Here is a 25797-nt window from a genome sequence, read left to right on the forward strand (position 1 = left end):
TCTCTATGGTTAGATGATTCTCCATGTTTTTGAACAGTTCACGGTGTTATTGTGCATTAGGCAGTTCTACAGTAAAGCTTCATGAATCTGAATTCATGACTGTGAGATACATTCACATGGCGAAGGCTTAGTAACATGAAACCTTTCTTTGGTGTTCTGCTACTGGTATTTAATCTTCACTGAGGAGATGGGTGAGATTTATCAGGTTAGCAGATTGGACAAGTGAGAATTAGTGAACCCCTACAGTAATTTGAAAGCCATTTTGCATTGTCACTCTTTCTTCTCCTGTCATAAGTATGTAAGAGCTTGTTATTCATGTAAGATTAAAGGATTCATATTAACTACAAGGAAAACTAGTCCAATAACTCAATATGGCATATTCTTCCCAAGCAAAATTACAATCAAATAACTATGCTATATCTGCCTTCTGCTGTGAGTATTAATTACATTCTTCCAGATAAAAGAGGGCTCCCATGCAAAAAACCTTGTCATTAACCTGAAGCTAGAGAGGAAAGAGTCTATCATTTCAAGCTTAATATCACATTGCAGTTTTCTCGAAATATACCCTCTTTTGGAAGTCTGGCTGTTCAGTGTTAAGTTTATGCTTTAAAAAAGGCCTAGACATTCCTATCCCCGAGGTTTGAGGTCTGAGTTTTAAGGAGTGCATCAGCCATGTGGACTTTATTATGTATGTGTAAACGACAGCCAAGGCCTAACAACAATTTGACTTGTGGTTGCACAGCACCTCTGAAAGTCAGGTCTTAAATAGTTCAGTACCAAAGTCTAGTCAAAAGTACAGTTTTCATTGGACCAGCAAAATAAAACCCACCTAGGATACGTCTACATTATGGGGAAGATTGATGCTGCTATGGTTGATCTTTCAGGGCTCGATTTAGCGGGTCTAGTGAAGACATGCCAAATTGAACACAGAGGGTGCCCGTGTTGGTGCTGGTACTCCTGCTCCTCATGAGGAGTAAGAGAAGCCGATGGGAATTAGTTTCCATCGACCTCCCACTGTGTTGATGGAGATTTAAAATACACCGACTCTAGCTATGCAAATAACGTAGCTGAAGTTACGTATCTCAGGTTGACCTTCTGCTCCAGGGTAGACCAGGACCTAAAGTGTCTTGATCAAACCATTTGGAGATATGGGTAGCCCGATTCAAAGCCCCTTGAAATCAGTGGGAGTCTTTTAACTGGTTTCAGTGTCTGTTGGGCTGGGCCAATAATGAACTAAGTATTACCTTTTTTTTCTTAAACACCTTGTAGTGGGGTAGAGTGGCCACCCACTGAGCCAGAGGCGGAGGAGCCCCTCGGGGAGCCATTTTGGGCACAGCCTAGCCACGCCCCCTCACCTGAACGGAAGTCAAAGGGCGGGGCTAGGACTATAAGAAGGCTGCTGGGGAGCTCAGTCAGGGCCCAGCCTCTGAAGGAGCTGGAGGCTTGTCTGGAGCTCCGGCCTGGGGAGGCTAAGACCCGGGCTAGGCCGCCCTCAGCTGCTTCCCCAGAGGCCGGCCAGGGCTTCCCTGCCTGGGCTACTGAGGCCTGGCCAAGCCTGCCAGCAGAACCACCTATGGACCTGGAGGACGGGCCCGACCTGGTGGACCAGCTGGACCCCCGATGGGTACTGGAACGCTGGGCCGGATGAGCGTGCGGGACTCTGCCGAGTTCCAACCCCTTGATCCCTGGATCGGGCTGGCCGGACACTGCAGGGATGACAGCGCCTCGACTCCCTGACGGACCTGCTGGAGCTACAGGTATCTGGGAAGGGGGAGACGAGCATGGCCCAGGGGTAGCACGGGCCGAGAGCGGCCCACGGCCAGCAAGTTACGGGCCGGAGCTCTGCTGAGCCAGTCGCAGCTGCACGGCTGCATTCAGGGCCCTTGGGCCGGGGCACAGTGAGGTGGGAGGGCCTGTGCCCCCCCCCCCACCACCCGCTAACCGGGTGGCAGTCTCCCCCTCACCGCTGCTGCAGGTGCCATACCAGCCTTGCTCCTGAATGAGGAGCGTCTACAGACTGGTGTTTGTCTGCAGCCTCGCCTTGCCTTAGGGCCTGGCCGCTGTTTGCTGCCCCGCCCGGAGCTAGGGCCTGGGTTTGACTTGATATCGGTTGGCCCGCCTGGCTTGAGAGCCGGGCCGTGTAGACTGTATTTATTGCCCGCCCTGCTTGAGAGCGCAGGCTTCCCTAGGGGCATTTGGGACTGTCCGTGCATCGGGCAGGAACTCTTAAAGGGGCAGGACTAGAATGGTTGCCCTGCCCAGAACTGTGTAATAATAGACTGAGAAGGGGTGGACTTATTCCTCTGCAGCCTGGACCTGAAGCAAGGCCGGGCGCGCGAACGAGTAACTCTGGGCCCGACCTGAAGGAAGGCCAGGAAGAGACTCGCCTGCCTGGACTATTTTAAGACGGGGTAACGCAGGGAGGCAGGCACGTCTCCCACTGTGCAGGAGGCGGAGGAGCAGCCCCCTGGAGGCCCACCGGCCTATCACAAACCATTCCCCTGGAAGGGGGAAAAGCTCAGGCTGTTGTGGACATTGCTGGAGGGCAGTGTCCTGAAAGGGATCCGGCCACCTGCCAGCAGTGCTAATTCCCCAACTCGATGGCAGGTGGCGCTGTGGTGAGCGGGAAGCCGCTATACACCTCCATTTGAACCTGAGCTTGCAATTAACATAACCTACTGGACTGTGTCTCTAGGGCACTCAAAGGTTTGATTGCTGCTCAGGTGGGCATACGTGTTAGCACAGCTAAACATAATGTACATGGCAAAGTTGCCTTCATTGCATGCTGTAGACACTTGTCTGGATCCGTGGGCACATAGTTGTATTGTTAGCCTGTGCTCGGATTCACATGACTGTGAATTTTTCCCATGCTAGGTAATATGGGTCTGCCCACCAGAGCTGCAATCACACCTGCAACAGAACCTGTGTGCGTTACAAGCCCTGTTATGTGCTTGACATATAGCCCTGGGTCTGTCACAACCCCAGCTCTAGAACGTAGTTCTTTGACTTATAGATTCATCTCTGCAGGTCCATGGGTCCATTCCCTGGTTAAAATGTTGGCCACAAGAGAAGTGCAGACTTGTCTGAGATGTGAAGAGGTGCCATGAGAAGTTCAGGGTGAGATTCCTTTGTCCAGAAGGCACTTTGGTCAGCATGTAAATGTGTCCCTGAGCCATAGAGGATATGGACGTGTTACTGTTCCATCTCGGGACCCTGGCTCTTTACTTTATACTGTAGAGCAGCAACCCCTTACTTATGCAATGGCTACAATCTTGGCTGATATGACATGCTAGGGTTTGAACAGAGGAGTCTAGAGGTAAAAAAGGATGCGCTTCAGGGCAAGGCTCTCCAGCTAAGAGCTAGACTCATATTTCCTTGGAATGGGGATATAACACACCTGGACCAATGGATCTCACACATACAGACATAAAGCTACTCACATGCCCAAATGAATTCCAGGGTGCTCTGTGTAGTTGCTCATGCAGTACTTTTTCATACATGGAAGATAGCATGAGGGTTGATCCTTTCACGCACACAACTTTCATTCAATTGAAATCAATGGGAACTTTGGACAATCCCTTTGTCTCTTGGACCTGATATTTCTTTCTAATGTCTTTGTTTTGCAATTTTAAACTATTAGGCTGAGTTGGACCCATTTAGTGATCTGATGGGACATGCGAGATACATTGTTTTAACTCTGAGCAGGTTGCTGGTACACGGAGGATTGCTACTAGACACTTTGGTAATATCACTGATTATTAGCAGAGTTTTACCCCTAAAAATCAGCGGTGCCCCAGCAGTCTCCAAACACATTTGTAATGCTTTAATTTGGAGAAATTGTGTACTTCTGATTTGTCAGCTAAAAGGATTTCACCCTTCACGGATTCCCTACATTTGATTTGTTTGAGAATAATCACAGTAGTACAAGTCTGGCACTCAGACTCATTTCCAGTGTGATTCTGAGCAGCCACCCATTTTGAAATTCACACAAGCACTTGATCCTTTCTTTTTATGAACATCAAGAAAAATGCAAAATATTTGCCACTGAGAGAAATCACATTTCCCCCATTTACAGTTCAATTACAGGAGCTTTAAAAAAAAAATAGTATCATTTTCTTTGTTTGTCTGTATATGTTCTGTTTACCTGTCTGAGGAATTTTTACAAATTTTATTCAGTGCAATTCTGTATTCATCATAAATGTATTACATGAAAGAAACAATTACTGTACTTCAGAGCAAAATAATTTGGAAGTTCTAGTGGAGAGTTAACATAATATTGAGAAGACAGAGAAGCTCAGGATAGCATTTCTATTTCCTTTTTCCCCTGCCTACTAATGGTTTTGATTCTCATTATTTCTCAAATGCCCAGGGTAAAAACCCTCCAGACTGCCAATTAATGGTGTACTTTATTGATACAACTGCTTTCATCCCATGCATTTTTCTAGATGTTGAAGCTCTCTTTGGGAAAAGCAATTTGTGTGCAGCTATGTGTGGCATTTTTCAAAGATTTCCTCTTGCTGAGTAATAGAGAGTAGACTTAGTCTTAATTTAATTAGGAAGCAGAGTTTTTATTATCTGACTTTAAATTACCATAAATGGGAGCCTAGGATCCATGTTAGAAGATCACATTTATCTGCTTCATTTATATTTTAATAAAGGTTATTATTTTTTTAAAGTCTAGGAAAAGTGTATTTGAATTTACTGGACTTCTATTTTTCTCTAAAGTTTGATGTTTGTGTTTATATTATATTTATTCTAAATGTAAAACAGATGGTATATATTTTGAGAGATACTGAATCAGTGTTCTATTTTCTATGCTGTTTAAACATGACATATATTCAAAGTCTATTTTCTTATGCGAAAAGAAAGACACAATTTTATGTTCAATAACACCAGGCCATGTCATATCACTGATTTTAAGAAGAACTTTCCACTACATTTGGTCCACTGTGTTATACTTAAAAATCAGTCACATAGAATTCTGTTGACAGGCTCTGCCATTGGTATTAGCAACAAATCATCTCAGCACCTCACAAATTCATTAATTTATTCTCAAAGTATTTTCCACTTTAGAGATTAAAAGGCCAGTTTTGTAAAGACTGTTATTTTTCTAACATGAGTAGACCCTTAGGCTGTGTCTACATTGGCATCCTTTTCCGGAAAAGGGATGCTAATGAGACACTTCAGAATTGCAAATCCGCGGGGGATTTAAATATCCCCCGCGGCATTTGCATTTACATGGCTGCCGCTTTTTTCTGGCTCGGGGTTTTTGCTGGAGAAAAGCGCCAGTTTAGACGCGATTCTCTGGAAAATAAGCCCTTTTCTGGAGGATCCCTTATTCCTAATTGAAAGGTTTAAAACAAACACAAGGAAGTACTTCACACAATGCACAATCAACCTCTGGAACTCCTTGCTGGAAGATATTGTGAAGTCCAAGACTATAACAGAGTTCACAAAAGAGCTAGATAAATTCATGGAGAATAGGTCCATCAATGGTTATTAGCCATGATGGGCAAGAATGGTGTCCCTAGAGGTTGTGTATCAGAAGCTGGGAATGGAAGACAGGGAGGATCACTTGATGATTACCTGTTCTATTCCTTCCCTCTGGGGCTCCTGGAATTGGCCATGATGGAAGAAAGGATACTGGGCTAGATGGACCTTTGGTCTGGCCCAGTAGGGCCATTCTTATGCTGTGTTCTTATGTAGCATGGCCATGTTAATCTGTTTTAGTAAAAACAACAAGGAGTGCTATGGCACCCTAAAGAGTACCATATTTATTTGGGCATTAGCTTTCATTGGTTGGAGCCCAATTCATCACTTGCATCTGACAAAGTGGGCTCCAGCCTACAAAAGCTTATGCCCAAATAAATTTGTTAGTCTTTAAGGTGCCACAGGACTCCTCATTGTTTTTACAGCTGAGGGAGTTACTGTCTAGATCGTGATGCAGCAAAGCACTTGAAGACTGACATTAGCAGTATGTCAATGGGAAATCACCACAACTCTTTGGATTATGAATCTTTGAAGAGGATAAAAGGAAAAATAGCCAGAATGAGTTTTCTTTGGATCAAAAATTAAGGTGCTGGAAAAATTAAGAGTCAGATATTTTACTATGTAAAATGTTGAAATATTTTCTTAGCTTCAGTGCAAATAGCTAAGAAATAGCTGGACAAATTGGAGAAATGGTCTGAGGTAAACAGGATGAAGTTTAATAAAGACAAATGTAAAGTGCTCCACTTAGGAAGGAACAATAAGTTTCACACATACAGAATGAGAAGCGACTGTCTACGAAGGAGTATAGCAGAAAGGGATCTAGGGGTTATAGTGGACCACAAGCTGAATATGAGTCAGCAGTGTGATGCTGTTGCAAAAAAAGCAAACTTGATTCTGGGATGCATTAACAGGTGTGTTGTGAGCAAGACACGAGAAGTCATTCTTCCACTCTACTCTGTGCTGGTTAGGCCTCAGTTGGAGTATTGTATCCAGTTCTGGGCACCACATCTCAAGAAAGATGTGGAGAAATTGGAGAGGATCCAGAGAAGAGCAACAAAAATGATTAAAGGTCTAGAGAACATGACCTATGAAGGAAGGCTGAAAGAATTGGGTTTGTTTAGTTTAGAAAAGAGAAGATTGAGGGGGGACATGATAGCCGTTTTCAGGTATCTAAAAGAGTGTCATAAGGAGAAGGGAGAAAACTTGTTCATCTTGGCCTCTGAGGATAGAATGAGACGCTATGGGCTTAAACTGCAGCAAGGGAGGTTTAGGTTGGACATTAGGAAAAAGTTCCTAACTGTCAGGGTAGTCAAACACTGGAATAAATTGCCCAGGGAGGTTGTGGAATCCCCATCTCTGGAGATATTTAAGAGTAGGTTAGATAACTGTCTATCAGGGATGGTCTAGACAGTATTTGGACCTGCCATGAGGGCAGGGGACTGGACTCGATGACCTCTCGAGATCCCTTCCAGTCCTAGTATTCTATGAGTCTATGAAATGGGCTAAGAATATCCTAACCAAGCCTGGTTTACTTATTTTTGTGAAAAGAATGCCTCTTTGGCCCATCACCGAGTAACTAAGTAGAAGATAACTAGAATAATAGAATCCTAGGGCTGGAAGAGACCTCAGGAAGTCGAGTCCAGCCCCCTGCCCAAAGCAGGACCAATCCCAAGTAAATCATCCCAGCCAGAGCTTTGTCAAGCCGAGACTTAAAACCTCTAGGGGTGGAGATTCCACCACCTCCCTAAGTAACCCATTCCAGTGCTTCACCTCCCTCCTAGGCTGTGTCCAGACTCAGGGTTTTTTTCGAAAAAAGTAGCCTTTTTTAGAAAAAACTTCACCTGCGTCTAGACTGCAGCCGCGTTCTTTTGAAATTAAATCGAAAGAATGTGGCTTTTCTTTCGATGGCGGTAAACCTCATTTCACGAGGAAGAATGCCTTTTTTCAAAAGTGCTCTTTCGAAAAAAGGCGTTTTTGAATGCCAACAGGGCTTTTTAGAAAGAGAGCATCCAGACTCACTTGCTGCTTTCTTTCGAAAAAGCGGCTTGCTTTTCGAAAGTACTGCTTGCAGTCTAGATGCTCTTTTTCGAAAGAGGCTTTTTTGAAAGATACTTTCAAAAAAGCCTCTTTCGAAAGAGGCTTGCAGTCTAGACATAGCCCTAGTGAAACAGTTTTTTCTAATATCCAACCTAGCCCGCCCCCATTGTAACTTGAGACCATTGCTCCTTGTTCTGCCATCCATCACTACTGAGAACAGCCTCTCTCCATCCTCTTTGGAACCTCCCTTCAGGAAGTTGAAGGCTACTATCAAATCTCCCCTCACTCTTCTCTTCTGCAGACTAAATAAGCCCAGATCCCTCAGGCTCTCCTCGTAGGTCAAGTGCTCCAGCCCCCTGATCATTTGGTTGCACTCCGCTGGACCCTATCCAATGCGCCCACATCCTTTCTGTAGTGGGGGCTCCAGAATTGGATGCAATTGTCCAGATGCGGCCTCACTAGTGCTGAATAAAGGGGAATAATCACTGCTCTAGATCTAATACACCTTAATATGCCACTAGCCTTCAAGTGCACACTGTTGACTCATACCCAGCTTCTCATCCACTGTAATCCCCAGGTCCTTTTCTGCTAAACTGCTACCTAGCCAGTCGGTCCCCAGTCTGTAACAATGCTTTGGATTCTTCCATCCCGAGTGCAGGACTCTTACAGTCCATTTATCCAATCCATATTTCCTTAACTTGCTGGCAAGAATATTGTGGGAGACTGTATCAAAAGATTTGCTAAAGTCAAGGTGTATCACATCCACTGGCTTCCCCATGTTCACAGAGCCAGTCGCCTCATTATAGAAGCTAATCAGATTGGTCAGGCATGACTTGCCCTTGGTGAATCCATGTTGACTATTTCTGATCACATTCTCCTCTTCCAAGTGGTTCAAAATGGATTCCTTGATGATCCCCTCCATAATTTTTCCAGGGACTGAGGTAAGGCTGAGGTAAAGCCTAGCAAGATAAATAGAAAGGAACATAAAACACTGTCAAATCCAGTGTAAAAATGTAATAAGAAAAGCAAAAAAAGATTTTGAGGAACAACTAGCCAAAAACTCAAAAAGAAATAACAAAATGTTTTTTAAGTACATTAGAAGCAGAAAGCCTGCTAAAAAACCTGTGGGTCCCCTAGATGATCGAGATATAAAAGGAGCAATCAAGGATGATAAAGCCATTGCGGAGAAACTAAATGATTTCTTTGCTTCGGTCTTCACGACTGAGGACGTTAGGGAGATTCTCAAATCTGCACCGTCCTTTGTAGGTGATGAATTTGAGGAACTGTCCCGGATTGAAGTGTCATTAGAGGAGGTTTTGGAGCAAATAGAAAAACTTAATGTTAACAAATCTCTGGGACCGGATGGCATTCATCCACGGATTCTAAAAGAACTCAAATGGGAAATTGTTGAACTATTATCTGTGGTTTGTAACCTATCCTTTAAATCGGCTTCCGTACCTGATGACTGGAAGATAGCTAATGTGACACCAATATTTAAAAAGGGCTCTAGAGGCGATCCTGGCAATTACAGACTGGTAAGTCTAACTTTAGTACCGGGCAAATTAGTCGAAACAATAGTAAAGATTAAAATTGTGAAGTACGTAGAAGAACATAATTTGTTGGACAAAAGTCAACATGGTTTCTCTAAAGGGAAATCATGTCTTACTAATCTATTAAAGTTCTTTGAAGGGGTTAACAACCATGCAGACAAGGGGGATCCAGTAGATATAGTATACTTAGATTTTCAGAAAGCCTTTGACAAGGTCCCTCACCAAAGGTTCTTGTGTAAATTACATTGCCATGGGATAATCTCTTTCATGGATTGAGAACTGGCTAAAAGACAGGAAACAAAGGGTAGGAATAAATGGTAAATTTTCAGAATGGAGAGGAGTAACTAGTGGTGTCCCCCAAAGGTCAGTCCTGGGACCAATCCTGTTCAATAAATGATCTGGAGAAAGGGGTAAGCAGTGAGTTGGTAAAGTTTGCAGATGATACCAAACTGTTTATTATAGTCAAGACATAAGGGCTACGTCTAGACTGGCATTATTTTCCGCAAATTTTCGGAACAGAGCGTCTAGATTTGCATGGATGCTTTTCCGCAAAAGCACTTTTTGCGGAAAAGCGTCCGTGACAATCTAGACGTGCTTTTCCGCAAAAAAGTCCCGATCGCCATTTTCGCAACCGGGACTTTTTTGTGGAAAACAAATCTGAGCTGTCTACACTGGCCCTTTTGCGCAAAAGGACTTTTGCCCGAATGGGAGCAGCATAGTATTTCCGCAAGAACACTGACAATCTTACATGAGATCATCAGTGCTTTTGCAGAAATTCAAGTGGTCAGTGTAGACAGCTGGCAAGTTTTTCCGGAAAAGTGGCTGATTTTCTGGAAAAACTGGCCAGTCTAGACACAGCCAAGCAGACTGTGAGGGACTCCAAAAAGATTTCACCAAACTGAATGATTGGGCAACAAAATGGCAAATGAAATTTAATGTAAAGTATAAGGATAAGTGTAAAGTAATGCACATCGGGAAAAATAACCCCAACTATACGTACAATATGATGGGGGCTAATTTGGCTATGACAAATCAGGCTTCTTGTGCAATGTAGACGTAGCCTATGGGGCTCTCCCAGGGTGAACTTGCAGACAAACTCCCCTGTTCGCTGCTCACTGTGTTCACTCTGGCTGCCTTTTTATAAGGCTGCTGGCTAGACCTGTCTCAAAGCCTTGCGTCTAATCCAATCAGCTCCTGAAAACTCACCTGGAACAAAGCACTCCCAATTCATACTTTTCAAACTTTTCAAACTGCCGCTCTTTTCAAATTGCTGCTCCTTTCAAACTGCCAAATACAGTCAAACAAATGTTCACAGTCAGATAAACACTTTGATACTTACCCCACCAGCTCACAACACAGCCCTCCAAAAGCCACACTTACCTGAGCTCCTCTTGGATATTTCCCAGGCAAACTCCCCTGTTGGCTGGTGCCCTGTTCGCTTCAAGTCCTACAAATTTATTGTAATGTAAGTATTTTTGAAAAGCAGATTTAATATCAGTACATTATTTATATTAACAGAAAAATAACATTTCACAGAATATACTGATATTTCAAAGTTTGAAGCAAAGCAGATTGCACAAATGATGTGAAAATGTATACAAGAAGAAAACTGCTTATATTTAATAAGGAAACATGATGTAAACATTTCTGAACGCAACTGCAGAAGCCGCTTCAAAATTGCTGGGCTCTACTAAATGTGTTGACTCTGTGTACCACACTGAACACTGATCTTTCTTTTTGGTAGCCTAAATACAATAATAAGGGTCAAGAATGTTGACTCAAACCTCTTACCTCTCAAATATAGCAAAAAGATTGTTAAATATGTAGACTCTGCATTGGAGATTTTGCATACCTGGTGGCAAAGGCTAGTTTCTTCTGTAAATTTCAGGTTCCCTATCCAGGAAGATTTCACAATTGGCTTATTTTTACCCTCAGAAACATTACTGCTGTCATTTATTTGTTACTTTTGATTTCTTCCTAACGTTTTCCTGGACTCTAAAACTCACTGACCTCTCCTGCTGATTCAAGGATCATATAGGCTGCGATTCCATGCTCATCACTTCTCTTGCTCATCAGAATCTCTTGCTCTCTTCTGGTGTGTTCTCCTCAAAATAAAAGGGTTCCCTGCTCTTACCAGTGTTAAAAGAATCCAGCATTGACTCATTTGTCTCTTTCGCCAGCACTCCCTCACCCTTTTACCCTTCACATTGAAACCCCATTGAATGTGCCACTTTCAGCCATTCCACCAAATTCTCCACTTCCAACTGTATCCTGGATGTCTTTCAGTCTAGATTCTGCCATCCAGACTACTCCAAACTGCTTTAACCAAAGCTATTATTGGTATGTCCTTGGCCAGATCTCTCTGCTGCTTTGGACACAGGCTTTTTAATTATGGCCTTTGAAAACTTCTCTCCTCTTGCATGTAGCTCTTTCCTCCTCTCCTGGTTCTCCTCTTATCTTATTGATTGCTCCATCAGCATCTCTTCTGGTGGTTCTCATCCCACCCCTCCAAAGGCGGTTCCACAGAGATATATTCTTGGCACCTTTTCTTTGCCATTTACACCTTTTCTAGGGCTATGTCTACAGTACAGGGATCAATTGGAAAAAGGTACGCAAATTGCGCTCCACAATTTGCGTACCTTTTTCCGATAGTTTTTCAGAAGAGGTTTTCTGAAATTTGGCCTGTCTACACTGGGCCAAATTTCAGAAAAGCCTCCACTTTTAGAAGAGCCCTTCTTTCTCGTAGGAGGAGTTGGACAGGCCTTCCGAAAAAGCGCGTCTGCTCTTCTGCCAAAAAAAAAAAAAAAAAAGCAGAAGAGCAGATGTGTTCCCTGGATGCCAAAGGTGTCCTGGAAAAACCCTGTAGTGTAGATATAGTCTAGGTGATCTCATCTGCTCAGTTCGTGCTGATGACTCACAAATTAACCTTTTCACTCCTGACCTCTTTTTCCATTCATGTCTGCAAGTCAGCCTGTCACCTCCTATGCTTATCTACAAGTCCGTGGCCAAAACTGACCTCCCAGTCTTTCCTCCAAAACCCTCTTCACATCATTATCAACCCTGCCATGACTGGAGCCCTGTGGAGCCTTCCTTGAGAGAGGGTTGGATGGGATGAGAACCACGTGAAGAGACAGTGATGAGGCAACCAAAAGGACAAGAGGAGAACCAGTGCTACATCTTTGCCAAGACCAGCATTCTGTGATCTTGGGATCATCTTTACTTCTTCCCTCCCTTTTGCCACACACATTCAGCCTGTATTCTATCTCTTTCTTTTTAGATCCTTCATGGCCACAATATCCCCTGATCATTCCATGCCAAGGTCACCTTGTTTGAATCCCTCCACTAATCCCACTATTTCACCACATCAGCTTCAAATATCTTGAGGCCCATCACATCAGCTTCAAGGCCCATCACAGTCCTTCAATTCCCCACTTGTCTGCTTTTGTCTCCTACTGTGGCCATCACAAGGAGTTTTGGAACTCCTGGTCCTTTGTGGTGTCAAACAGCATCCCCCATGAAATATACCTTGTCTAGCATGTGAGCTCTACAATTATTGGTACAAGTGCATCAAAATTCATCAGATGCTTGTGAAAAACAACATGCGGATGGCCAAAGCAAATGAGTTTTAAAATCTGAATGCATACTCAGAGGACACATTTTGTGGCATTTGTCCAGCTCTAGTGAAACTTCAGTAGTTCATGGAACAGTTGCAGAGTGAAGATATCTGAGATATCTATATAACCATATCTCACTGTTTCCCCTTTGCTATGGTTTTTATATTTAGTAGACCAAAAACCAAGTCTTAGTAACTGATTATACTGTTGGGTAAATCAATATTTCAGTGTAACCTTTTACTTCCACCAAAGGGAACCACTTTATGCCACCTAGTGGTCAAATTAGACCGTTTCATTTCTTAAATATTTCAGCATTAATACTGTTGTACAGGTTGAACCTCTCGAGACCAGCACCTTTGGGACATGACTGGTGCAGAATCAGAGAATTTGCTGAATCCCAGGAGGTCAATATTGTCTAGCAGCATTACCAACATGTCCACTGCTTACTGGGCTCTTAGAAGACATTTAGAGATAAATTAGAGCTAAATAACAGCACAGAACACGGAGCGCCAGGGCTGGTGGCTGTAAAAAAAATTTATGGAATTTTATGTAAACCTGGCCACATCCATGATAAGTGGACATCTGGCTAACTAAAATCATACTGGACCAGAGAGTGTCAGTTTAGAGGGTTCAACCTGTAGTAGCTTATAGAAGGAAAAGGAGCTCCTGATAAATAGATGTGAAGCCTCATTTTGGTTTGGAAATCTGTTTGAGCACAATCTGATGAAAATTAAAAATAGCGTTTTTTGCTACATCAAAACCAGCCGAGCCCTAAATATGGTTCCTTAACACTGGTCAAATATCTTAAAGACTAACAGATTTATCTGGGAATGAGCTTTCATTGGCAAAGACCCATTTCTTTTTTGCCCATGAAAGCTTATGCCCAAATAAATATGTTAGCCTTTAAGGTATAACAGGACTCCTTTATTTTTGCAGATACTGACTAACATGGCTACCCTGCTGATACTGGATAAATATCTGTCACAAATTATTTGATGGTATTCTGTCACAGAGTGCTACTTTCTTATACTCTGGTTAAGCTTGACCTGATATTTTAAAAACTCAATAATGTTTTGTCATGATAGAGAGATCTAAAGTAGAGATGGCTGGAGACTGATTTTTTGTGTGTCTGAATATTTGTTAAATTTAAAGAAAAATTGTGTCTACAGTATTTGAACCCCCATAATTTCCACTAATATTCTAGTGACTGAGGTTACTAGTAGGAAGTCAATGGAGATGGTGAATTTTAAGAAATTAATGGAGAATGTTCCACTAAAGGAATTTTTGGGTTGATAAATGTGAATATTTCATTGGAAACCTGACTTTTCTGTGAGCTATGCTCATCCAATCAGGGTTCAGAATAAATCTCTGGACCAATGGATTCAATTAAAATTAAACAAAAATGTCTCTAATTTAAAATCTTCACAAACCAGCTAACTTTCATAAATTATTGGCAAAATTTATGGGGGGAATATCAAATAACAAATAAACTTTGAGAAAATTGCAGTATACGCACAATTAATTTGTGAACAGAAAAAAGAAGGGTGCAAAATTTGCCAAATAAATCATTATTTTTTAACAAACTCATATTCACTTGTATGGCTGTCCCGATGACATCCTGACAGCATTCAAAACAATGGGAGTTTTGCCACTGACTTTAATGCACCCAAGATTTCACACCAAATCTTTTTACAGAATTCAGCAGACTGACTGCACTAAGTATATTGCTTTGCGTAGAAATTATTTAATTGACTGCTGAATTGTAGGTACTTTGAGGAGAGACATGGCAGGCATTTAAAAGCATATAAAATGCTGTAGGAAATTGAGTTACAATATATATCTAAACAGAAACCTAATATTGGAAAGTAGCTGAAATTTGGCCTAAATCTCATAATTATTGTTAGAAAAACTATTGAGTCTTTAATGATGGCTATTTGTCTGAACTTTGGTTTTACATCTCATTTGAAAGATGGCACCTTCAGCAACATAGTATCTTCTGGCATTATACCGGACCATTCATTCTATATTCTATATTTCCTTACCCATGAATTTTGTTGTTTGTTTTCAATTATTTTGGTCAACAAATTGGAAAATTTCCAAAGAAAGTGATTTTTTTCATGAAACAAGTCTATTTTCTGTTAAAAAATATGTAGAGAAACTATCCTGACTTAAGTGGCAAGGAGTTCTGTGGCACCTTATAGACTAACCGAAGTGTTGGAGCATAAGCTTTTGTGGGCAAAGACCCACTTCATCAGATGGAGACTTAATTCCATTTACTTTGGGCAACAAGTCCTGATTTCTCTGGGTGAGAGAGGAGAATGAGGATTTTTCTTTTAGAACTTTCTGGGCCTGATTCTCCACTGGTACACAGATTTGGGCTTCCATAGAATTATGCCAGGCTCAAACAGTTGCAGTGAAGTGTGGGATTAAGCCCTTTGAGACCCATGCAAGCTAAATTTATTGGGTGATGCTGAGCTAATCACAATTTATATTGCCACAGAGGATAAATGCAGTTATTTTGCTGTCCATCTGCCGTCAAGATGCATTCTCCCAGGTTGTGGAGGTGACTAGTAACCTGTAGTACAATCTTTCGTCTTCACCAACAAAAGGGGAACAAAACGACTGCATGAAGAATCAGATAAATTACTTCAGTACCTGGCCAACAGGTAGAACCAAACATGCAACCTCTGAAGCTTGGTGCGTGAACTAAAAGTCAGCCAGCTTTCAACTACGGCTGTAGCACAAACTCATTTTCTCTCTGTAAGTAGGGTTGCCAGGTGTCCAATTTTCAACTGGACAGTCCAGTATTTTAGCTTTCTGTTTGGGAAACATATTGAGAAAATATAAATGAGAAAATACAAAGGTCCAGTATTTTCTAAATAGGCTGTAATGTGGATTGTGATGTAATGTCAAAAGTGTCCAGTATTTTTGTTGAAACCATCTGGCAACCTTATCTGTAAGTGGTCTAAGTGCCACTAGATAGGAGAGTGAAGCATGTCCAGAAGGTGCATGGGTTCCACTTGCACTGTGTGTCTCTTACATGACACACATTTAACAGCAGTGACTGTTGGGACAGGAGCCGACTAAGTGTTTGGGTATCAGTGTTGTGTGTGACTGATTAGCTGGGATTAGAGGGCAAGTGAGAGAGAAAGGTAGACAGTACAGAGGAATGAGCTAGTGAATGACTCTGGAAGAGCAACATATGTAACAGCCCAGCAGCTGGAGGCAGGGCAAACCAGGAGAGACATTTTGAGGCAGGGAGTGGGGAAAATCCAAGCTGTTTAACTTTCTTTATCAAGCACATTATAAAAAGGCAATCAGCATTGCTGATATTTGGCAGTCACTATATGCTCTAAAACAACCTGGAGAAACGAACCTAGGAGCCACTTCAGGTGACCTTTGGAAGGAAGAAAAACAAGTTTAAAAGAAAACAAAGGTTTTGGAATAGAATTTTAAACAGGTCAATTTTAGGTGTGTACAGCCCTTTTACCTACAAGTGTGGGAGTTGTTTGTGTTCTTGAAGATATGTGGCTACACAACATATGGCCCTCCACCTTTTCCCCTGCAGTGTGTGTTCCACCTGTAAATAACAAGGTAGCTACTTCTGTGAAAATCCTATCGATTGTTTCCTTTTAATCTACTTCAAAACTTGGCAGCATTTTGATGTTATTCTGAGTCACCATTGACAGCGGTGCTAGCATTTATTTAAGAAAGCAAGCAGAATGAATTACTATTTGTAATTTAACAGATGGAAAATCCCAAAGTTATTCTTCACTGTGATATGTACTCACACCTACCCTGAGAGACAAAAGTTTGTATTCTCATTCATTTAGTTTAGGATTCAGGGTTCAAGTTTGAGGTCAAATCAAACTAGGACTACTGGTGATGGTGAAATCTAATGAAGAATTCTCACAAGGTTTAAGGCCTAAATGGCAGGATTTTCAATAGATTAGCTGAGTTCGTAAGATTTCTGCTATCTTGAATCAGCTGTTCTCCCAAGCTTTTGGGACAAAATTTTATGAGGATAAACATTCCTGTGAGATTTCGGCTCTAGCTAACCAGAATAAAAAAAGACTATTTCTGATTTTGGATCTGACCTGATACCAAAAAAAGAATCCAGTAGCCTGAAACCAACTGCCCCCTTAAACATGAGGGGCTTTGGATATAAGGGTTCAGTTTTGACCAGCCTTAAAGCAAAATCCTACAACAAGCATATGAGAGCTGAAAAAGAAGTGTTTAAAGCAATTCAGATTGCTCAGCGATGTGCGGCATGCAGCAGTTGCACTGAAAGATCTGTTTTTTGTTAAATGTTTCTTTTCCTTGCATTATCTGTATTATAACTTATAAAATGGATGATTTGTATCAGCTGTTCTGCTTTGTGGTTATTGCCATTTTCAGCTGTAACAATAACAAACTTCTTGTCCCAAGTCTTGCCCTCCCACAAAGAATCCAGAAGCTCCCAGCTATGTGAAACAAAAGATGCAAGTTTTTATTACTGTACTGTACATAATGGTGTTTAAAAATAACATAAAGTGGGGCTGCCTTTGGAAGTCTTTGGAAAAGTTATTTCCTAAGATCCCAGGGTTTTTTCTCTGCTTGTGCAAGTGTATGAATATGGATGCAATAGATGTTCATTGTAGATATGGAAAGTGGAGCAGGGAGGGAGGACTTTTATTTAAAACTCATCTTTGAAATATCTCCATTGTCCCACAGAGGTAGAAACCGCATGATGGGCTGAAAATTTTTGTCTTTAATTGAGGATACCTGGATTTGAGGCTTATTTGGTAACATGAATATGCATATTTTTATGATGATGAAAGACATATTTCCTTCCATGATTCTACAGGAATCTGAACATTTCTGGATGGTGGGTAGGGTGAATACTGTCACCTGCCTTTTAGAAGTTGACTGAGCTGCCAGATGAGTTTCATGGGGTCTTGGATAATGTAAACTTTTGGGAATACCCACAAATGAATGCATGTTCCTGGTCACTTATGACTGTAATATTGGTGGATCTTCATGTGTGGGTAAATCTATGGCCACCACTGCTTCATATTTCTTCATTTAAGGAGATGGTGGAAGAACAATTCATTCACTGGAGGAATTAAGAATATTTTCTGTAAAAGCCACTATTTTCTCCGGTTCTGAGATGGTAGAATTTGCATTAGTGTTACAATGGACTAAATCCATCCTGGTTTTGGCACTCTAATAAGGTCAATGCACAGACTGCAGAAATCCTTATTCCATCACATACAATATTGCAAGAGGCCAAAAAATGGGCCATATCTTGATATCAATGAAAGCTGTGTCCAAACATTGAGAGCAGGATTTGGCTCTTGCTTTGCTCATACAAGACCAGAGGTTTATGTAATGTCCCTTTTTTGTAGTTGTACAGTCTAATATTCAGCTTGTTTATAGTACTTTCCACTCACAACACCCTTGAAAAGCAGGTGAGTAAGTATTAGCTTTGTTTTATGAACAGGAAAAAGGAGGCTGTGTGTGCAAGTGACTGATCTGAGGCTAGTGGAGGAACTGATGTCAGAGCTAAGCTTAGAATTCAGAAAGAGTTATGAATATCAATCCATGTCCAGAGTGTGCAATTGGGCCCCTCCTATTTTACAGAAAATATTCTGAAAATTGCTTTTGAAATGTACTGATCTTCTAAGAAACAAATATCATGACATTCCAAATGAAATTTCCTTGGTGCACAGGTCTGCTTTTTAGACAACATGAAGGAAATCAACAACTTAGTACTTCAATGGTGAAAAAAATATTCACCTTTTATAGAGAAAAGATCTGGCAGCCAAATTCTGTAACTAAAAATGCTTCCTTAAATATGTAACATGCAATCAGCAGCTTAGGGGCATTTCATATTTTTATGAAAACAAGCAAATCACTGGTGGTGTGTTTCGCTAGTACGCACCTTGAGTGTAGAATGTTGCTATCTCTTCTCTTTGAATAAGAGGAACCACTGCATTGCGCACAGAACAAAGCTGGAGTTTTAGGATCACAGCTTGTGGAAACTGACTGCAAGCCATAGCTTTAAATGTAAAAGTAATGTTTTGCTTTAAAAACAATTAGAGAGAGAGATCCACAGCTGGGGTAAATTAGCAACTTCAATAGAGCTATGCAGAATATACTTTGCAAAAGTTTTCAACAAATTATTAATCTTTTTCTTTGGTTCAGAAACTTGGTAGAGGCTTTGTATTTCCATATTGCAAAATGTTATAATTTGGGCTGTGATGCAGTTTCTTTTATAGCTATTCATTTTTATTTGCACAAAGTTTTCTGTAAACTTTCCTGTCCTTTTAGGTTTACTAGAGCAGAGAATAAAAATTGTAGTTTTTCAACTAACCTGAAGAAAACCTGTTTTATGGAGACACAGAAAATATTTATAATGATCTCATTAACTGAGTGCAATACGGAGTGCAGTGACAGAAATAGTAATCTGATAAAAGTGACAATGGATTTTTGATGAGATCTGTTGAAACTATTAATTGCAACTATTGGGAAATATGAAAGACAAATCAGATTTTAGTGATTTTGTTGTTGCTCGCTTCATTTTTTAAAAGAACCCTCAAAGTCCAGAATTAATTGCAAATGTGACATTGGCTTCCTCATTTCACGTTATACAGAGCTAGATCTTTGTATATTGATGTAGTTTCTTTGAAGTCAGTGGAATTTTGATGATTTATACCTGTTTTTATTCCCATCACATCCCAGTTTTGCTGGGTCAAATTGTAAGAAGCCTGTAAATTTTGGAATTCAAGGGGAAATTCTTTGTAGGTGTTTGCACATTGCTGCACAAATATATCTTAGACAGATATTTCTGTATCACAAAGACAGAGGCATAGAAAAAAACATTTTTACAAAATGTTTTGCTCAGCATGGAAGAGATGAAGATTTTATGCTTGATCTTATGGTTAAAAATATTATTAGTTCAGATATTTGTTTCTCCTGTCAATGATGCCTTACAGCAAAGTAGAATTTGTTCCGATATTTGTTCCAGTCCAGTCAACATCCAGAGCCATCATAGGGTCCCATGGCATTTCCATATGCCTTAGTCATGCTTACAAACAGACAAGAGGCCAAAGAAGAAGCCTTTTAGGGCAACAGCCCAGGAAAAAGAAGGTGCTACTAGAAAATCCATTCTAGTGTGTGGGATTTGAAATCCTGCAGCTGCCAAATGCACTGCATGTGTGGCAATGCGTGTTGTCTCCAACACTGAGAGGCAGTAGAACATGTCGCTGCAAAAAGAGAGCTAAAGAGAGCAAGCACTGAAATAACTGATGTATCAACTTGTTTCTGCAACTGCATTGCCTCTTCAAAATGACAAAGCTATATTGCAAAGCCTGCCTATGGGCATGTGGGATTTTTGGAAGGGTAGAATGGTGCAAATCAATACAATGGCAAGATTCAACTTCCATTGGCTTCAGTGGGAGCTGGATCCAATCCTGAGACTGCGAGCAAAGCATGCATGTGCATTAGCTCTGTGTTGGAGACTCTACCAACTGTCTAGGAATACCAGGAACAAACCAGCACAATCTAATGAGATAAGAAGTGATTGGCAAAGAGAAACTTCTAACCAAGGACAGCTTAGCCTTCAGATTTCAAGACCTTTAGAGGCAAACAATAACACTAGATAATTTACTGAGCTTACTACGTGACAACAGGACAGTCAATGAAGGTAACAATATTTTCAAAGCTACTTGTATTATACTCAAGATTTTCCCCAGCCTCTTTCACTGCGCCAGTTGGTCTGAAGACTTCCAATGTCAACTCCCCACATTTCTCTCTCTTTCCACCTGCACCAGGTGTCATAGAAAGTTTTCTTCAGTCTCTATTCATTGAAAGATGCAGCTTCATAACCTATCAGTGCCTCCCCACCAATCTGCCTCTTGCACAAACACTGATGTTTCTTTGCAATATGGGCAAGGCTTTATTTGGAGGGAGTGGAGCTATTTTGTACAGCTCTCAGACAGAATTCTGTAACCAGGCTGGATACCATTTATTACATTTCCACTTGATGATGAGTTGGGAAAAATGGTTTGAGCAAGGACATAAGCATTGTCTTATTGAAACAGAGCTCAAAAGATGCCCAAATGCCCTGTTTGAAAATTGCTCCACTTCTAGGGGTGCCATTGCATAATTTGAAATTGTCATTTGCATATAAGTTAAAATCACCGGGTGCTCTGTTGATAGTATAGGATGAATTAGAAAAAAGGTAAAATTGCTCCTGTGTTCTCAAGGAGCATGGTGAAGAATGTATACCCAGGGGATCTTAGAAAGGGACAGAAATTACCCTGTGTTCTCAACTCAGCTTCCAAAGACATGTCACAAAATGCTGTTTCCTTATTTTTCAAGCCAGAAGAACAATAGCTGCCAGATCAGATGTATACTAAAAACAGGAAGAAAAATATACAAGGATAAAATTGGTACCTATTGCTTCCCATTACTCTGCCCCTAACACTCCATCACTTGGAAAGCAGTCCATTTTGCTGAGGGGGCAGCTTCCCTCAGGAAATACAAAGACCACCTTCTCAGTGAAATGTCAGAGTTTAATTATCAACAAACACTCAGTCACTTTCAACAGGAGCATCCTGCATATTTGCCTATGAATACTTTCTTATCTGGGGGTGGTGAAGTAATTTCTCAATTTTTAGTGCCATCATGATTTTCTTGACTGTGGTTATCCAAACTGCTGAGAGAAGCAGTTCACCTTAATCACAATAACAGCAGCTGAGTTATGCCTCCCCACTAACAACACAGAATTATGTCATTATAATTAATTATGTTTGTTTCGTATTTACCTTATCCTGAATCAAAATCAGCCTTTTTGCAAGCCAATCAATTTGAAAATACCAGTTAATCAAGAATGGGCAACAGGAGAGGCAGGGCTGGTCTGAACCATTCATGTGCCCCGGGCCCCAGGAGCACGGCACCGCCCCTGGGAGTGCAATGCATGCGTGGCCCTGCCCCCAGGTGCCTGGCGCATGTGCGGCTCCATCCCTGGTGCCCGGAGCAAGCACAGTGCCACCCCCCACCCGGCCTGGCAACCCCACGCGGTGCCCCCTACAATGGGGTGCCCTGGACAGTAGCCTGGCTGGCCTGTACCTTGGACTGGCTCTGAGGAGAGGGATCACTTGATGATTGTCTGTTCTGTTCATTCCCCCTGGAGCACTTGGCCATGGTCACTGTTGGAATACCTCACAAGAGAGGAAAAAATAGTTAGGACTGTGTGAACCTCATAATCGTCAGCAGTCTGCATCAAGTGAACATCAGTCAGTCTTCTGCATGCTTATCCAGAGCTCATTGGGACTTCTTAGTTCAGAAAAGCAAACAGCAATGTCATGATAATGAGCTACCTTGTGAATTTCCCAACTGTTCCTAGTATTTGGGATTAGAAACATGGTGAAATTGCCCTTTCTTAAGGCGTTTCTGCTTCCTGTATTAGTCACCACGAGAAATACACATCGGTGGATGAAAACGTCTAAAAGAAAAACAAAAAGCCAAACTAACTTGCCAAATGAATTTATACTTCCTAGTCTCAGAAAAATTGCTTTTGGAGTTCAAATCCAGTTGGTAGACTTCAGAGACATATGGCAATGGTTCAACCCAGTTCTAAACCAGTACTACTTTGACGCAGATTTCCTACAAAATCCTGCAGATGAAGGCAACACTCTTCAACAGTTGCTACCATACATTCCTTGACTATTATTCTGTGTGCACGTAAATGGCATAAGTCCATGTTCTGGTATGTTATTGTAGGCCAAAGCTAATAAAACATCTGGCTCATTTTCAGGAAATGTAACATTCCAGAATACTCTCCTGATCTTCAAGGTTACCCTATTTTGCCTCTTTACATTTGGAGTGCAATGCTTTTATTTTGATGCCTTTCATCTTAGGGTTTTTGCAGCCCTTTCTGCTTCAAGAAATTTGGTATCTTTAGTTTGAACAATATATTTCAGGTTACAAGACTATTTTAAATTAAAAGCCCATGTATGCATTTAATTTAGATGTATCAAGACAGTTTTATATGTTATATACCATTCTGATTAGAAAAATAATAGTGACATTTAGCATTTTTGCAATGCTCTACAATTTCCAAGGGACTTCATACACACAGTAATCCTCACTTTACCCCGTGAAACCAGTGAGTAAATATTATTAAGATGGAAAACTGAGACAAGAAGAGGTTGAGTGGAGTTGCCAAACAGTGGCTATGGAGAGAGCCAACAACAGAGCCTGGTTTAGGATCAGGAATTCCTGTCTCTCAGTCACATATTCAAACGATTAGGTGCCTCTGTAAAATAATGATTACCTAATTAAAAAGCCATTTAATAAGAATAGACTAGTCAGATATGGCCTAGAACTATAAAGGTATTGATCCTCCAAACTTCCGCTGATTTCCTTTTCATTGAAGTTAGGAGCCTAAGCACCTTTATAGATTTAGCCTAACAACACTGCACAATAGTAATCCAATTGAAAAAAGCCTTGGGGTTTTAAGGAGTAGGGGCTGGAAGCTTAGCAATATGTGACAATCAGTGGCATGGAAACATTAGAGTAGGGGTGCTGACATCCTCCTTTATCCTGTCCTGCCCCCAGCAGCCGAGGGTGAGAGCAAAGCTCCTGTATGCATGCAGCAGCTGGCACTCAGGGTAAAGGGCTGACAGCAGAGCCCCCAGCACGTGGGGCTGAAGCAGAGCCCTCTGGTGTGCAGGGCTAGCAGCTGGGACCCCGGGCCTGGAGCTGGCAGCAGAGGCAGGGGGCATGGGTCAGTAGCTGGGTCACTAGATGTAGGGCTGGTAGAAGAGCCTGCAGTATACAGGGAGGCAGCCAGAGCACTGGGCGTTAGGCTGTAGCACTCCACCCCCACAAACTAGTTCCCATGTCTATGCAGTCAAACCTAAGTTAACTAAGTGATTGGGCAACAAAAAATGGCACATGAAATTTAATGTTGCTAAATGTAGTCATCTAAAAAAAGCCATCTTTTTCGGGGGTTTGCCGAAAAAGCTGCATCTTGACTACTTTCACTTTCGAAAGCCCTGCTTTCGAGATCGGAAGAAGATATGCAAATTCCCATGGAATTTGCGTACCCCCTTTCGACACGTTAGCGTAGTCTAGATGAGCCCTATAAAACCATGGCTCACCCACATCTTGAATCCAATCCCAATATATCTTTTTTGAGATGAGGTGACCACAACTGTACAGGCAGTCCCCGGGTTACATGGATCCGACTTACATCAGATCCCTACTTACAAACGGGCTGAGGCAACCCCGCACTAGCTGCTTCCCCCCAGCAGACTAGGGAGACGCGAAGCTAGCGCCCCACCCCCCAGCAGACCAGGGAGACACGGAGCGGCTTTTCTCAGCAGACACCTCAGCTTGAGAATAAAGGACTGAGGGAAGTGAGGTGTGGGAGAATAAAACTGAGCTCTGGAGAAATGTTTGGCTAGAGTTTCCCCTACAATATGTACCAGTTCCGACTTACATACAAATTCAACTTAAGAACAAACCTACAGTCCCTATCTTGTACGTAACCCGGGGACTGCTTGTACAGTTGTGGTCACCTCATCTCAAAAAAGATATATTGGGATTGGAAAAGGTTCAGAAAAGGGAAACAAAAATGATTAAGGGTTTGGAATGGGTCCCATATGAAGAGGGATAAAAAAGACTTGGACTTTTCAGCTTAAAAAAGAGGAGACTAAGGGGGCATATGATAGAGGTGTATAAAATCATCACTGGTATGGAAAAAGTGAATAAAGAAAAGTTATGTACTTATTCCCACTATATAAGAACTAGGGGTCACCAAATGAAATCCGTAGGTAGCAGGTTTAAAACAAACAAAAGGAAGTTTTTCTTCACACAGCGCACAGTCAGCCTGTGGAACTCCTTGACAGAGGATGTTGTGAACACCAGGATTTTAACAGGGTTCCAAAAAGAGCTAGATAGATTCACGGAGGTTAGGTCCACCTATGGCTATTAGTCCCTACCCTCTGTTTCTCTGGAGGTGGGTGATAGGGGAGGGATCACATGATGATTACCTGTTGTGTTCCCTCTCTCTGGGGCATCTGATATTTGGCACTGTCGGCAGACAGGATGCTGGGCTGGATAGACTGTTGGCCTGAACCTGTATGACGGTTCTTATGTTAAGAAGCATTTTGTAGTGTAAATAAATAATGTGTTAGATACAATTCATTATAAATAATAAGGCAGTTATTTTTCAATTAGTGAGTGATTGTTTAAAATCAAAGGTTCATATGTAGTGCATAGCAGACATATAGCATGTTATGTATTTTTGCTATGGAATTCATATACGTTAAATAGCAAACTTAAGGCTCTCAGGGTATGTCTACACTACCCCTCTAGTTCGAACTAGGAGGGTAATGTAGGCATACCGCACTTGCAAATGAAGCCCGGGATTTGAATTTCCCGGGCTTCATTTGCATAAGCGGGGAGCCGCCATTTTTAAAACCCCGCTGGTTCGAACCCCGTGCAGCGCGGCTACACGGGGCACGAACTAGGTAGTTCGAACTAGGCTTCCTAGTTCGAACTACCGTTACTCCTCGTGAAATGAGGAGTAACGGTAGTTCGAACTAGGAAGCCTAGTTCAAACTACCTAGTTCGTGCCCCGTGTAGCCGCGCTGCACGGGGTTCGAACCAGCGGGGTTTTAAAAATGGCAGCTCCCCGCTTATGCAAATGAATCCCGGGAAATTCAAATCCCGGGCTTCATTTGCAAGTGCGGTATGCCTACATTACCCACCTAGTTCGAACTAGCGGGGTAGTGTAGACATACCCTCAGTTATATGAAAGGTAACACTGGCTGCAGGTCAGCAACAACACAATGCAATAAAATAAATGCTACTCTCTATTAAAGGGCACATTGTGGAACCCTTCCTCACACTAGAAAGTATTTACTCACTCAAGAATTCCCTGTCAAACTATTGGGACTACTTGTGAGAGCAACTCTTGCTTGTCAGCATTGGGGCTTCTTCATCTTTAGGATGATGATGCCCATCCCACACAGTCAGATTCTAATACTCTTGCTTATACTGTTTACTACTTCCCCAATAGTCATACTGAAGCCAGCGGGACCACCTGTGGA

The sequence above is a fragment of the Pelodiscus sinensis genome, chromosome 17 (assembly GCF_049634645.1).
Source record: "Pelodiscus sinensis isolate JC-2024 chromosome 17, ASM4963464v1, whole genome shotgun sequence".
Classification (NCBI taxonomy): Eukaryota; Metazoa; Chordata; order Testudines; family Trionychidae; genus Pelodiscus; species Pelodiscus sinensis.